The sequence below is a fragment of the Pristiophorus japonicus genome, unplaced genomic scaffold (genome assembly GCF_044704955.1).
Source record: "Pristiophorus japonicus isolate sPriJap1 unplaced genomic scaffold, sPriJap1.hap1 HAP1_SCAFFOLD_539, whole genome shotgun sequence".
Taxonomy (NCBI): domain Eukaryota; kingdom Metazoa; phylum Chordata; class Chondrichthyes; family Pristiophoridae; genus Pristiophorus; species Pristiophorus japonicus.
Window position 1 is genome coordinate 292,565 of NW_027254446.1, and position 15,255 is coordinate 307,819.

The following is a 15,255-nucleotide window of genomic DNA, read 5'->3' on the forward strand; positions in this document are numbered from 1 at the left end:
ATTGTTTCCTCTTCTTTTACTAAATAAGTTTGCTTATCTGCAAGCAAATCGGATTATGATGCTGTGGCAATAATTGGGATCTGGCTCAAAGGGCAGGCGTGGGCCGTAAATATAGCTGGATATCGGGTGTACATGAATGGTAGCAGTTGAGGTGGCAGTATTGGTTAAGTTCAATGTTAGTGTTGACGAGAGAGGATGTCCTGTAAATATTGCAGGATACAGGCTGTTGGGCCTTCGGCCGCCGGAGGAAGACAGTGTTCCAAGATCAGGCCTTCAAATCTGGCACCAAGCTCATGGTATACAGGGCTGTAGTGATATCCGGCCTCCTGGGTGGCTCAGAGACATGGACCATATACAGCAATCACCTCAAATCGCTGGAGAAATACCACAACATCCTGCAAATCCCCTGGGAGGATAGACGCTTCAACGTCAGTGCTCTCGATCAAGCCAACATCCCCAGCATCGAAGCACTGACCACACTCGACCAGCTCCATTGGGCGGGCCACATTGTCCGCATTCTCGACACAAGACTCCCAAAACAAGCGCTCTACTAGGAATCCTACACGGCAAGTGAGCCGCAGGTGGGCAGAGGGAACGTTTCAAGGACATCCTCAAAGCCTCCTTGATAAAGTGCAACATCCCCACCGACACCTGGGAATCTCTTGCCAAAGAGCGCCCTAAGTGGAGGAAGAGCATCCGGGAGGGCGCTGAGCACCTCGAGTCTCGCCGCCGAGAACATGCAGAAAACAAGCGCAGGCAGCGGAAGGAGCGTGCGGCAAACCAGACTCCCCACCCACCCTTTCCTTTAACCACTGTCTGCCCCAGCTGTGACAGAGACTGTAATTCCTGTATTGGACTGAACAGCCACCTGAGAACTCACTTTTAGAGTGGAAGCAAGTCTTCCTCGATTTCGAGGGGCTGCCTCTGGTGATGACTGGAGCAGTGGTTAATCACGCCCATCCACCACGTGACCCCGCGGCCCAATCCGCTCACTAGAGCAGCTGTCAATCACACGCAACCGCAGCCAGCCATGTCCAAGCACAAGGAGGTGCAATTCATCAGTTCCAACACCAGCAGCAGAGTGGCGCAGCGGAAGCGTGCTGGGCCCATAACCCAGAGGTCGATGGATCGAAACCATCCTCTGCTAAAGGCAACTTTTAATGTGGTTGCAGCCAACACTTGCACTGCAACTAATCCCAGCCTTGACAAGGATGCATCTCCAAAATCATTCTCTTTCAATTAATTTGAGGAGCTTTGGCTGATAGAGCACACTCATAAAATATGAGCTTGATATTAAAAGTCTTATTGTTTCCTCTTCTTTTACTAAATCAGTTTGCTTATCTGCAAGCAAATCGGATTATGATGCTGTGGCAATAACTGGGATCTGGCTCAAAGGGCAGGCGTGGGCCGTTAAAATAGCTGGATATCGGGTGTACATGAATGGTAGCAGTTGGGGTGGCAGTATTGGTTAAGGACAATGTTAGTGTTGACGAGAGAGGATGTCCTGTAAATATTGCAGGATACAGGCTGTTGGGCCTTCGGCCGCCGGAGGAAGACAGTGTTCCAAGATCAGGCCTTCAAATCTGGCACCAAGCTCATGGTATACAGGGCTGTAGTGATATCCGGCCTCCTGGGTGGCTCAGAGACATGGACCATATACAGCAATCACCTCAAATCGCTGGAGAAATACCACAACATCCTGCAAATCCCCTGGGAGGATAGACGCTTCAACGTCAGTGCTCTCGATCAAGCCAACATCCCCAGCATCGAAGCACTGACCACACTCGACCAGCTCCATTGGGCGGGCCACATTGTCCGCATTCTCGACACAAGACTCCCAAAACAAGCGCTCTACTAGGAATCCTACACGGCAAGTGAGCCGCAGGTGGGCAGAGGAAACGTTTCAAGCACATCCTCAAAGCCTCCTTGATAAAGTGCAACATCCCCACCGACACCTGGGAATCTCTTGCCAAAGAGCGCCCTAAGTGGAGGAAGAGCATCCGGGAGGGCGCTGAGCACCTCGAGTCTCGCCGCCGAGAACATGCAGAAAACAAGCGCAGGCAGCGGAAGGAGCGTGCGGCAAACCAGACTCCCCACCCACCCTTTCCTTTAACCACTGTCTGCCCCAGCTGTGACAGAGACTGTAATTCCTGTATTGGACTGAACAGCCACCTGAGAACTCACTTTTAGAGTGGAAGCAAGTCTTCCTCGATTTCGAGGGGCTGCCTCTGGTGATGACTGGAGCAGTGGTTAATCACGCCCATCCACCACGTGACCCCGCGGCCCAATCCGCTCACTAGAGCAGCTGTCAATCACACGCAACCGCAGCCAGCCATGTCCAAGCACAAGGAGGTGCAATTCATCAGTTCCAACACCAGCAGCAGAGTGGCGCAGCGGAAGCGTGCTGGGCCCATAACCCAGAGGTCGATGGATCGAAACCATCCTCTGCTAAAGGCAACTTTTAATGTGGTTGCAGCCAACACTTGCACTGCAACTAATCCCAGCCTTGACAAGGATGCATCTCCAAAATCATTCTCTTTCAATTAATTTGAGGAGCTTTGGCTGAGAGAGCACACTCATAAAATATGAGCTTGATATTAAAAGTCTTATTGTTTCCTCTTCTTTTACTAAATAAGTTTGCTTATCTGCAAGCAAATCGGAATATGATGCTGTGGCAATAATTGGGATCTGGCTCAAAGGGCAGGCGTGGGCCGTTAAAATAGCTGGATATCGGGTGTACATGAATGGTAGCAGTTGGGGTGGCAGTATTGGTTAAGGACAATGTTAGTGTTGACGAGAGAGGATGTCCTGTAAATATTGCAGGATACAGGCTGTTGGGCCTTCGGCCGCCGGAGGAAGACAGTGTTCCAAGATCAGGCCTTCAAATCTGGCACCAAGCTCATGGTATACAGGGCTGTAGTGATATCCGGCCTCCTGGGTGGCTCAGAGACATGGACCATATACAGCAATCACCTCAAATCGCTGGAGAAATACCACAACATCCTGCAAATCCCCTGGGAGGATAGACGCTTCAACGTCAGTGCTCTCGATCAAGCCAACATCCCCAGCATCGAAGCACTGACCACACTCGACCAGCTCCATTGGGCGGGCCACATTGTCCGCATTCTCGACACAAGACTCCCAAAACAAGCGCTCTACTAGGAATCCTACACGGCAAGTGAGCCGCAGGTGGGCAGAGGAAACGTTTCAAGCACATCCTCAAAGCCTCCTTGATAAAGTGCAACATCCCCACCGACACCTGGGAATCTCTTGCCAAAGAGCGCCCTAAGTGGAGGAAGAGCATCCGGGAGGGCGCTGAGTACCTCGAGTCTCGCCGCCGAGAACATGCAGAAAACAAGCGCAGGCAGCGGAAGGAGCGTGAGGCAAACCAGACTCCCCACCCACCCTTTCCTTTAACCACTGTCTGCCCCAGCTGTGACAGAGACTGTAATTCCTGTATTGGACTGAACAGCCACCTGAGAACTCACTTTTAGAGTGGAAGCAAGTCTTCCTCGATTTCGAGGGGCTGCCTCTGGTGATGACTGGAGCAGTGGTTAATCACGCCCATCCACCACGTGACCCCGCGGCCCAATCCGCTCACTCGAGCAGCTGTCAATCACACGCAACCGCAGCCAGCCATGTCCAAGCACAAGGAGGTGCAATTCATCAGTTCCAACACCAGCAGCAGAGTGGCGCAGCGGAAGCGTGCTGGGCCCATAACCCAGAGGTCGATGGATCGAAACCATCCTCTGCTAAAGGCAACTTTTAATGTGGTTGCAGCCAACACTTGCACTGCAACTAATCCCAGCCTTGACAAGGATGCATCTCCAAAATCATTCTCTTTCAATTAATTTGAGGAGCTTTGGCTGAGAGAGCACACTCATAAAATATGAGCTTGATATTAAAAGTCTTATTGTTTCCTCTTCTTTTACTAAATAAGTTTGCTTATCTGCAAGCAAATCGGATTATGATGCTGTGGCAATAATTGGGATCTGGCTCAAAGGGCAGGCGTGGGCCGTAAATATAGCTGGATATCGGGTGTACATGAATGGTAGCAGTTGAGGTGGCAGTATTGGTTAAGTTCAATGTTAGTGTTGACGAGAGAGGATGTCCTGTAAATATTGCAGGATACAGGCTGTTGGGCCTTCGGCCGCCGGAGGAAGACAGTGTTCCAAGATCAGGCCTTCAAATCTGGCACCAAGCTCATGGTATACAGGGCTGTAGTGATATCCGGCCTCCTGGGTGGCTCAGAGACATGGACCATATACAGCAATCACCTCAAATCGCTGGAGAAATACCACAACATCCTGCAAATCCCCTGGGAGGATAGACGCTTCAACGTCAGTGCTCTCGATCAAGCCAACATCCCCAGCATCGAAGCACTGACCACACTCGACCAGCTCCATTGGGCGGGCCACATTGTCCGCATTCTCGACACAAGACTCCCAAAACAAGCGCTCTACTAGGAATCCTACACGGCAAGTGAGCCGCAGGTGGGCAGAGGGAACGTTTCAAGGACATCCTCAAAGCCTCCTTGATAAAGTGCAACATCCCCACCGACACCTGGGAATCTCTTGCCAAAGAGCGCCCTAAGTGGAGGAAGAGCATCCGGGAGGGCGCTGAGCACCTCGAGTCTCGCCGCCGAGAACATGCAGAAAACAAGCGCAGGCAGCGGAAGGAGCGTGCGGCAAACCAGACTCCCCACCCACCCTTTCCTTTAACCACTGTCTGCCCCAGCTGTGACAGAGACTGTAATTCCTGTATTGGACTGAACAGCCACCTGAGAACTCACTTTTAGAGTGGAAGCAAGTCTTCCTCGATTTCGAGGGGCTGCCTCTGGTGATGACTGGAGCAGTGGTTAATCACGCCCATCCACCACGTGACCCCGCGGCCCAATCCGCTCACTAGAGCAGCTGTCAATCACACGCAACCGCAGCCAGCCATGTCCAAGCACAAGGAGGTGCAATTCATCAGTTCCAACACCAGCAGCAGAGTGGCGCAGCGGAAGCGTGCTGGGCCCATAACCCAGAGGTCGATGGATCGAAACCATCCTCTGCTAAAGGCAACTTTTAATGTGGTTGCAGCCAACACTTGCACTGCAACTAATCCCAGCCTTGACAAGGATGCATCTCCAAAATCATTCTCTTTCAATTAATTTGAGGAGCTTTGGCTGATAGAGCACACTCATAAAATATGAGCTTGATATTAAAAGTCTTATTGTTTCCTCTTCTTTTACTAAATCAGTTTGCTTATCTGCAAGCAAATCGGATTATGATGCTGTGGCAATAACTGGGATCTGGCTCAAAGGGCAGGCGTGGGCCGTTAAAATAGCTGGATATCGGGTGTACATGAATGGTAGCAGTTGGGGTGGCAGTATTGGTTAAGGACAATGTTAGTGTTGACGAGAGAGGATGTCCTGTAAATATTGCAGGATACAGGCTGTTGGGCCTTCGGCCGCCGGAGGAAGACAGTGTTCCAAGATCAGGCCTTCAAATCTGGCACCAAGCTCATGGTATACAGGGCTGTAGTGATATCCGGCCTCCTGGGTGGCTCAGAGACATGGACCATATACAGCAATCACCTCAAATCGCTGGAGAAATACCACAACATCCTGCAAATCCCCTGGGAGGATAGACGCTTCAACGTCAGTGCTCTCGATCAAGCCAACATCCCCAGCATCGAAGCACTGACCACACTCGACCAGCTCCATTGGGCGGGCCACATTGTCCGCATTCTCGACACAAGACTCCCAAAACAAGCGCTCTACTAGGAATCCTACACGGCAAGTGAGCCGCAGGTGGGCAGAGGGAACGTTTCAAGGACATCCTCAAAGCCTCCTTGATAAAGTGCAACATCCCCACCGACACCTGGGAATCTCTTGCCAAAGAGCGCCCTAAGTGGAGGAAGAGCATCCGGGAGGGCGCTGAGCACCTCGAGTCTCGCCGCCGAGAACATGCAGAAAACAAGCGCAGGCAGCGGAAGGAGCGTGCGGCAAACCAGACTCCCCACCCACCCTTTCCTTTAACCACTCTCTGCCCCAGCTGTGACAGAGACTGTAATTCCTGTATTGGACTGAACAGCCACCTGAGAACTCACTTTTAGAGTGGAAGCAAGTCTTCCTCGATTTCGAGGGGCTGCCTCTGGTGATGACTGGAGCAGTGGTTAATCACGCCCATCCACCACGTGACCCCGCGGCCCAATCCGCTCACTAGAGCAGCTGTCAATCACACGCAACCGCAGCCAGCCATGTCCAAGCACAAGGAGGTGCAATTCATCAGTTCCAACACCAGCAGCAGAGTGGCGCAGCGGAAGCGTGCTGGGCCCATAACCCAGAGGTCGATGGATCGAAACCATCCTCTGCTAAAGGCAACTTTTAATGTGGTTGCAGCCAACACTTGCACTGCAACTAATCCCAGCCTTGACAAGGATGCATCTCCAAAATCATTCTCTTTCAATTAATTTGAGGAGCTTTGGCTGAGAGAGCACACTCATAAAATATGAGCTTGATATTAAAAGTCTTATTGTTTCCTCTTCTTTTACTAAATAAGTTTGCTTATCTGCAAGCAAATCGGATTATGATGCTGTGGCAATAATTGGGATCTGGCTCAAAGGGCAGGCGTGGGCCGTAAATATAGCTGGATATCGGGTGTACATGAATGGTAGCAGTTGAGGTGGCAGTATTGGTTAAGTTCAATGTTAGTGTTGACGAGAGAGGATGTCCTGTAAATATTGCAGGATACAGGCTGTTGGGCCTTCGGCCGCCGGAGGAAGACAGTGTTCCAAGATCAGGCCTTCAAATCTGGCACCAAGCTCATGGTATACAGGGCTGTAGTGATATCTGGCCTCCTGGGTGGCTCAGAGAAATGGACCATATACAGCAATCACCTCAAATCGCTGGAGAAATACCACAACATCCTGCAAATCCCCTGGGAGGATAGACGCTTCAACGTCAGTGCTCTCGATCAAGCCAACATCCCCAGCATCGAAGCACTGACCACACTCGACCAGCTCCATTGGGCGGGCCACATTGTCCGCATTCTCGACACAAGACTCCCAAAACAAGCGCTCTACTAGGAATCCTACACGGCAAGTGAGCCGCAGGTGGGCAGAGGAAACGTTTCAAGCACATCCTCAAAGCCTCCTTGATAAAGTGCAACATCCCCACCGACACCTGGGAATCTCTTGCCAAAGAGCGCCCTAAGTGGAGGAAGAGCATCCGGGAGGGCGCTGAGCACCTCGAGTCTCGCCGCCGAGAACATGCAGAAAACAAGCGCAGGCAGCGGAAGGAGCGTGCGGCAAACCAGACTCCCCACCCACCCTTTCCTTTAACCACTGTCTGCCCCAGCTGTGACAGAGACTGTAATTCCTGTATTGGACTGAACAGCCACCTGAGAACTCACTTTTAGAGTGGAAGCAAGTCTTCCTCGATTTCGAGGGGCTGCCTCTGGTGATGACTGGAGCAGTGGTTAATCACGCCCATCCACCACGTGACCCCGCGGCCCAATCCGCTCACTAGAGCAGCTGTCAATCACACGCAACCGCAGCCAGCCATGTCCAAGCACAAGGAGGTGCAATTCATCAGTTCCAACACCAGCAGCAGAGTGGCGCAGCGGAAGCGTGCTGGGCCCATAACCCAGAGGTCGATGGATCGAAACCATCCTCTGCTAAAGGCAACTTTTAATGTGGTTGCAGCCAACACTTGCACTGCAACTAATCCCAGCCTTGACAAGGATGCATCTCCAAAATCATTCTCTTTCAATTAATTTGAGGAGCTTTGGCTGATAGAGCACACTCATAAAATATGAGCTTGATATTAAAAGTCTTATTGTTTCCTCTTCTTTTACTAAATCAGTTTGCTTATCTGCAAGCAAATCGGATTATGATGCTGTGGCAATAACTGGGATCTGGCTCAAAGGGCAGGCGTGGGCCGTTAAAATAGCTGGATATCGGGTGTACATGAATGGTAGCAGTTGGGGTGGCAGTATTGGTTAAGGACAATGTTAGTGTTGACGAGAGAGGATGTCCTGTAAATATTGCAGGATACAGGCTGTTGGGCCTTCGGCCGCCGGAGGAAGACAGTGTTCCAAGATCAGGCCTTCAAATCTGGCACCAAGCTCATGGTATACAGGGCTGTAGTGATATCCGGCCTCCTGGGTGGCTCAGAGACATGGACCATATACAGCAATCACCTCAAATCGCTGGAGAAATACCACAACATCCTGCAAATCCCCTGGGAGGATAGACGCTTCAACGTCAGTGCTCTCGATCAAGCCAACATCCCCAGCATCGAAGCACTGACCACACTCGACCAGCTCCATTGGGCGGGCCACATTGTCCGCATTCTCGACACAAGACTCCCAAAACAAGCGCTCTACTAGGAATCCTACACGGCAAGTGAGCCGCAGGTGGGCAGAGGGAACGTTTCAAGGACATCCTCAAAGCCTCCTTGATAAAGTGCAACATCCCCACCGACACCTGGGAATCTCTTGCCAAAGAGCGCCCTAAGTGGAGGAAGAGCATCCGGGAGGGCGCTGAGCACCTCGAGTCTCGCCGCCGAGAACATGCAGAAAACAAGCGCAGGCAGCGGAAGGAGCGTGCGGCAAACCAGACTCCCCACCCACCCTTTCCTTTAACCACTCTCTGCCCCAGCTGTGACAGAGACTGTAATTCCTGTATTGGACTGAACAGCCACCTGAGAACTCACTTTTAGAGTGGAAGCAAGTCTTCCTCGATTTCGAGGGGCTGCCTCTGGTGATGACTGGAGCAGTGGTTAATCACGCCCATCCACCACGTGACCCCGCGGCCCAATCCGCTCACTAGAGCAGCTGTCAATCACACGCAACCGCAGCCAGCCATGTCCAAGCACAAGGAGGTGCAATTCATCAGTTCCAACACCAGCAGCAGAGTGGCGCAGCGGAAGCGTGCTGGGCCCATAACCCAGAGGTCGATGGATCGAAACCATCCTCTGCTAAAGGCAACTTTTAATGTGGTTGCAGCCAACACTTGCACTGCAACTAATCCCAGCCTTGACAAGGATGCATCTCCAAAATCATTCTCTTTCAATTAATTTGAGGAGCTTTGGCTGAGAGAGCACACTCATAAAATATGAGCTTGATATTAAAAGTCTTATTGTTTCCTCTTCTTTTACTAAATAAGTTTGCTTATCTGCAAGCAAATCGGATTATGATGCTGTGGCAATAACTGGGATCTGGCTCAAAGGGCAGGCGTGGGCCGTTAAAATAGCTGGATATCGGGTGTACATGAATGGTAGCAGTTGGGGTGGCAGTATTGGTTAAGGACAATGTTAGTGTTGACGAGAGAGGATGTCCTGTAAATATTGCAGGATACAGGCTGTTGGGCCTTCGGCCGCCGGAGGAAGACAGTGTTCCAAGATCAGGCCTTCAAATCTGGCACCAAGCTCATGGTATACAGGGCTGTAGTGATATCCGGCCTCCTGGGTGGCTCAGAGACATGGACCATATACAGCAATCACCTCAAATCGCTGGAGAAATACCACAACATCCTGCAAATCCCCTGGGAGGATAGACGCTTCAACGTCAGTGCTCTCGATCAAGCCAACATCCCCAGCATCGAAGCACTGACCACACTCGACCAGCTCCATTGGGCGGGCCACATTGTCCGCATTCTCGACACAAGACTCCCAAAACAAGCGCTCTACTAGGAATCCTAGACGGCAAGTGAGCCGCAGGTGGGCAGAGGGAACGTTTCAAGGACATCCTCAAAGCCTCCTTGATAAAGTGCAACATCCCCACCGACACCTGGGAATCTCTTGCCAAAGAGCGCCCTAAGTGGAGGAAGAGCATCCGGGAGGGCGCTGAGCACCTCGAGTCTCGCCGCCGAGAACATGCAGAAAACAAGCGCAGGCAGCGGAAGGAGCGTGCGGCAAACCAGACTCCCCACCCACCATTTCCTTTAACCACTCTCTGCCCCAGCTGTGACAGAGACTGTAATTCCTGTATTGGACTGAACAGCCACCTGAGAACTCACTTTTAGAGTGGAAGCAAGTCTTCCTCGATTTCGAGGGGCTGCCTCTGGTGATGACTGGAGCAGTGGTTAATCACGCCCATCCACCACGTGACCCCGCGGCCCAATCCGCTCACTAGAGCAGCTGTCAATCACACGCAACCGCAGCCAGCCATGTCCAAGCACAAGGAGGTGCAATTCATCAGTTCCAACACCAGCAGCAGAGTGGCGCAGCGGAAGCGTGCTGGGCCCATAACCCAGAGGTCGATGGATCGAAACCATCCTCTGCTAAAGGCAACTTTTAATGTGGTTGCAGCCAACACTTGCACTGCAACTAATCCCAGCCTTGACAAGGATGCATCTCCAAAATCATTCTCTTTCAATTAATTTGAGGAGCTTTGGCTGAGAGAGCACACTCATAAAATATGAGCTTGATATTAAAAGTCTTATTGTTTCCTCTTCTTTTACTAAATAAGTTTGCTTATCTGCAAGCAAATCGGATTATGATGCTGTGGCAATAATTGGGATCTGGCTCAAAGGGCAGGCGTGGGCCGTAAATATAGCTGGATATCGGGTGTACATGAATGGTAGCAGTTGAGGTGGCAGTATTGGTTAAGTTCAATGTTAGTGTTGACGAGAGAGGATGTCCTGTAAATATTGCAGGATACAGGCTGTTGGGCCTTCGGCCGCCGGAGGAAGACAGTGTTCCAAGATCAGGCCTTCAAATCTGGCACCAAGCTCATGGTATACAGGGCTGTAGTGATATCTGGCCTCCTGGGTGGCTCAGAGAAATGGACCATATACAGCAATCACCTCAAATCGCTGGAGAAATACCACAACATCCTGCAAATCCCCTGGGAGGATAGACGCTTCAACGTCAGTGCTCTCGATCAAGCCAACATCCCCAGCATCGAAGCACTGACCACACTCGACCAGCTCCATTGGGCGGGCCACATTGTCCGCATTCTCGACACAAGACTCCCAAAACAAGCGCTCTACTAGGAATCCTACACGGCAAGTGAGCCGCAGGTGGGCAGAGGAAACGTTTCAAGCACATCCTCAAAGCCTCCTTGATAAAGTGCAACATCCCCACCGACACCTGGGAATCTCTTGCCAAAGAGCGCCCTAAGTGGAGGAAGAGCATCCGGGAGGGCGCTGAGCACCTCGAGTCTCGCCGCCGAGAACATGCAGAAAACAAGCGCAGGCAGCGGAAGGAGCGTGCGGCAAACCAGACTCCCCACCCACCCTTTCCTTTAACCACTGTCTGCCCCAGCTGTGACAGAGACTGTAATTCCTGTATTGGACTGAACAGCCACCTGAGAACTCACTTTTAGAGTGGAAGCAAGTCTTCCTCGATTTCGAGGGGCTGCCTCTGGTGATGACTGGAGCAGTGGTTAATCACGCCCATCCACCACGTGACCCCGCGGCCCAATCCGCTCACTAGAGCAGCTGTCAATCACACGCAACCGCAGCCAGCCATGTCCAAGCACAAGGAGGTGCAATTCATCAGTTCCAACACCAGCAGCAGAGTGGCGCAGCGGAAGCGTGCTGGGCCCATAACCCAGAGGTCGATGGATCGAAACCATCCTCTGCTAAAGGCAACTTTTAATGTGGTTGCAGCCAACACTTGCACTGCAACTAATCCCAGCCTTGACAAGGATGCATCTCCAAAATCATTCTCTTTCAATTAATTTGAGGAGCTTTGGCTGATAGAGCACACTCATAAAATATGAGCTTGATATTAAAAGTCTTATTGTTTCCTCTTCTTTTACTAAATCAGTTTGCTTATCTGCAAGCAAATCGGATTATGATGCTGTGGCAATAACTGGGATCTGGCTCAAAGGGCAGGCGTGGGCCGTTAAAATAGCTGGATATCGGGTGTACATGAATGGTAGCAGTTGGGGTGGCAGTATTGGTTAAGGACAATGTTAGTGTTGACGAGAGAGGATGTCCTGTAAATATTGCAGGATACAGGCTGTTGGGCCTTCGGCCGCCGGAGGAAGACAGTGTTCCAAGATCAGGCCTTCAAATCTGGCACCAAGCTCATGGTATACAGGGCTGTAGTGATATCCGGCCTCCTGGGTGGCTCAGAGACATGGACCATATACAGCAATCACCTCAAATCGCTGGAGAAATACCACAACATCCTGCAAATCCCCTGGGAGGATAGACGCTTCAACGTCAGTGCTCTCGATCAAGCCAACATCCCCAGCATCGAAGCACTGACCACACTCGACCAGCTCCATTGGGCGGGCCACATTGTCCGCATTCTCGACACAAGACTCCCAAAACAAGCGCTCTACTAGGAATCCTACACGGCAAGTGAGCCGCAGGTGGGCAGAGGGAACGTTTCAAGGACATCCTCAAAGCCTCCTTGATAAAGTGCAACATCCCCACCGACACCTGGGAATCTCTTGCCAAAGAGCGCCCTAAGTGGAGGAAGAGCATCCGGGAGGGCGCTGAGCACCTCGAGTCTCGCCGCCGAGAACATGCAGAAAACAAGCGCAGGCAGCGGAAGGAGCGTGCGGCAAACCAGACTCCCCACCCACCCTTTCCTTTAACCACTCTCTGCCCCAGCTGTGACAGAGACTGTAATTCCTGTATTGGACTGAACAGCCACCTGAGAACTCACTTTTAGAGTGGAAGCAAGTCTTCCTCGATTTCGAGGGGCTGCCTCTGGTGATGACTGGAGCAGTGGTTAATCACGCCCATCCACCACGTGACCCCGCGGCCCAATCCGCTCACTAGAGCAGCTGTCAATCACACGCAACCGCAGCCAGCCATGTCCAAGCACAAGGAGGTGCAATTCATCAGTTCCAACACCAGCAGCAGAGTGGCGCAGCGGAAGCGTGCTGGGCCCATAACCCAGAGGTCGATGGATCGAAACCATCCTCTGCTAAAGGCAACTTTTAATGTGGTTGCAGCCAACACTTGCACTGCAACTAATCCCAGCCTTGACAAGGATGCATCTCCAAAATCATTCTCTTTCAATTAATTTGAGGAGCTTTGGCTGAGAGAGCACACTCATAAAATATGAGCTTGATATTAAAAGTCTTATTGTTTCCTCTTCTTTTACTAAATAAGTTTGCTTATCTGCAAGCAAATCGGATTATGATGCTGTGGCAATAACTGGGATCTGGCTCAAAGGGCAGGCGTGGGCCGTTAAAATAGCTGGATATCGGGTGTACATGAATGGTAGCAGTTGGGGTGGCAGTATTGGTTAAGGACAATGTTAGTGTTGACGAGAGAGGATGTCCTGTAAATATTGCAGGATACAGGCTGTTGGGCCTTCGGCCGCCGGAGGAAGACAGTGTTCCAAGATCAGGCCTTCAAATCTGGCACCAAGCTCATGGTATACAGGGCTGTAGTGATATCCGGCCTCCTGGGTGGCTCAGAGACATGGACCATATACAGCAATCACCTCAAATCGCTGGAGAAATACCACAACATCCTGCAAATCCCCTGGGAGGATAGACGCTTCAACGTCAGTGCTCTCGATCAAGCCAACATCCCCAGCATCGAAGCACTGACCACACTCGACCAGCTCCATTGGGCGGGCCACATTGTCCGCATTCTCGACACAAGACTCCCAAAACAAGCGCTCTACTAGGAATCCTACACGGCAAGTGAGCCGCAGGTGGGCAGAGGGAACGTTTCAAGGACATCCTCAAAGCCTCCTTGATAAAGTGCAACATCCCCACCGACACCTGGGAATCTCTTGCCAAAGAGCGCCCTAAGTGGAGGAAGAGCATCCGGGAGGGCGCTGAGCACCTCGAGTCTCGCCGCCGAGAACATGCAGAAAACAAGCGCAGGCAGCGGAAGGAGCGTGCGGCAAACCAGACTCCCCACCCACCATTTCCTTTAACCACTCTCTGCCCCAGCTGTGACAGAGACTGTAATTCCTGTATTGGACTGAACAGCCACCTGAGAACTCACTTTTAGAGTGGAAGCAAGTCTTCCTCGATTTCGAGGGGCTGCCTCTGGTGATGACTGGAGCAGTGGTTAATCACGCCCATCCACCACGTGACCCCGCGGCCCAATCCGCTCACTAGAGCAGCTGTCAATCACACGCAACCGCAGCCAGCCATGTCCAAGCACAAGGAGGTGCAATTCATCAGTTCCAACACCAGCAGCAGAGTGGCGCAGCGGAAGCGTGCTGGGCCCATAACCCAGAGGTCGATGGATCGAAACCATCCTCTGCTAAAGGCAACTTTTAATGTGGTTGCAGCCAACACTTGCACTGCAACTAATCCCAGCCTTGACAAGGATGCATCTCCAAAATCATTCTCTTTCAATTAATTTGAGGAGCTTTGGCTGAGAGAGCACACTCATAAAATATGAGCTTGATATTAAAAGTCTTATTGTTTCCTCTTCTTTTACTAAATAAGTTTGCTTATCTGCAAGCAAATCGGATTATGATGCTGTGGCAATAATTGGGATCTGGCTCAAAGGGCAGGCGTGGGCCGTAAATATAGCTGGATATCGGGTGTACATGAATGGTAGCAGTTGAGGTGGCAGTATTGGTTAAGTTCAATGTTAGTGTTGACGAGAGAGGATGTCCTGTAAATATTGCAGGATACAGGCTGTTGGGCCTTCGGCCGCCGGAGGAAGACAGTGTTCCAAGATCAGGCCTTCAAAACTGGCACCAAGCTCATGGTATACAGGGCTGTAGTGATATCCGGCCTCCTGGGTGGCTCAGAGACATGGACCATATACAGCAATCACCTCAAATCGCTGGAGAAATACCACAACATCCTGCAAATCCCCTGGGAGGATAGACGCTTCAACGTCAGTGCTCTCGATCAAGCCAACATCCCCAGCATCGAAGCACTGACCACACTCGACCAGCTCCATTGGGCGGGCCACATTGTCCGCATTCTCGACACAAGACTCCCAAAACAAGCGCTCTACTAGGAATCCTACACGGCAAGTGAGCCGCAGGTGGGCAGAGGAAACGTTTCAAGCACATCCTCAAAGCCTCCTTGATAAAGTGCAACATCCCCACCGACACCTGGGAATCTCTTGCCAAAGAGCGCCCTAAGTGGAGGAAGAGCATCCGGGAGGGCGCTGAGCACCTCGAGTCTCGCCGCCGAGAACATGCAGAAAACAAGCGCAGGCAGCGGAAGGAGCGTGCGGCAAACCAGACTCCCCACCCACCCTTTCCTTTAACCACTGTCTGCCCCAGCTGTGACAGAGACTGTAATTCCTGTATTGGACTGAACAGCCACCTGAGAACTCACTTTTAGAGTGGAAGCAAGTCTTCCTCGATTT

The 15,255-nt window shown here is 51.5% G+C and overlaps 11 non-coding genes across 11 annotated transcripts; all 11 read left to right on the forward strand.

Moving 5' to 3' along the window:
• The first annotated feature begins 1,075 nt into the window (after window positions 1-1,075).
• Window positions 1,076-1,147, forward strand: trnam-cau (transfer RNA methionine (anticodon CAU)). Its single transcript has one exon. It is a non-coding gene; the product is annotated as a tRNA-Met (tRNA).
• Window positions 1,148-2,379: 1,232 nt separating this feature from the next.
• trnam-cau (transfer RNA methionine (anticodon CAU)) lies at window positions 2,380-2,451 on the forward strand. The gene has a single exon. It is a non-coding gene; the product is annotated as a tRNA-Met (tRNA).
• Window positions 2,452-3,683: 1,232 nt separating this feature from the next.
• On the forward strand, window positions 3,684-3,755 carry trnam-cau (transfer RNA methionine (anticodon CAU)). Its single transcript has one exon. It is a non-coding gene; the product is annotated as a tRNA-Met (tRNA).
• Window positions 3,756-4,987: 1,232 nt separating this feature from the next.
• trnam-cau (transfer RNA methionine (anticodon CAU)) lies at window positions 4,988-5,059 on the forward strand. Its single transcript has one exon. It is a non-coding gene; the product is annotated as a tRNA-Met (tRNA).
• A 1,232-nt stretch (window positions 5,060-6,291) lies between these two features.
• On the forward strand, window positions 6,292-6,363 carry trnam-cau (transfer RNA methionine (anticodon CAU)). The gene has a single exon. It is a non-coding gene; the product is annotated as a tRNA-Met (tRNA).
• A 1,232-nt stretch (window positions 6,364-7,595) lies between these two features.
• Window positions 7,596-7,667, forward strand: trnam-cau (transfer RNA methionine (anticodon CAU)). Its single transcript has one exon. It is a non-coding gene; the product is annotated as a tRNA-Met (tRNA).
• Window positions 7,668-8,899: 1,232 nt separating this feature from the next.
• On the forward strand, window positions 8,900-8,971 carry trnam-cau (transfer RNA methionine (anticodon CAU)). Its single transcript has one exon. It is a non-coding gene; the product is annotated as a tRNA-Met (tRNA).
• Window positions 8,972-10,203: 1,232 nt separating this feature from the next.
• On the forward strand, window positions 10,204-10,275 carry trnam-cau (transfer RNA methionine (anticodon CAU)). Its single transcript has one exon. It is a non-coding gene; the product is annotated as a tRNA-Met (tRNA).
• A 1,232-nt stretch (window positions 10,276-11,507) lies between these two features.
• On the forward strand, window positions 11,508-11,579 carry trnam-cau (transfer RNA methionine (anticodon CAU)). Its single transcript has one exon. It is a non-coding gene; the product is annotated as a tRNA-Met (tRNA).
• A 1,232-nt stretch (window positions 11,580-12,811) lies between these two features.
• On the forward strand, window positions 12,812-12,883 carry trnam-cau (transfer RNA methionine (anticodon CAU)). The gene has a single exon. It is a non-coding gene; the product is annotated as a tRNA-Met (tRNA).
• A 1,232-nt stretch (window positions 12,884-14,115) lies between these two features.
• On the forward strand, window positions 14,116-14,187 carry trnam-cau (transfer RNA methionine (anticodon CAU)). Its single transcript has one exon. It is a non-coding gene; the product is annotated as a tRNA-Met (tRNA).
• The last annotated feature ends 1,068 nt before the right edge of the window (window positions 14,188-15,255 follow it).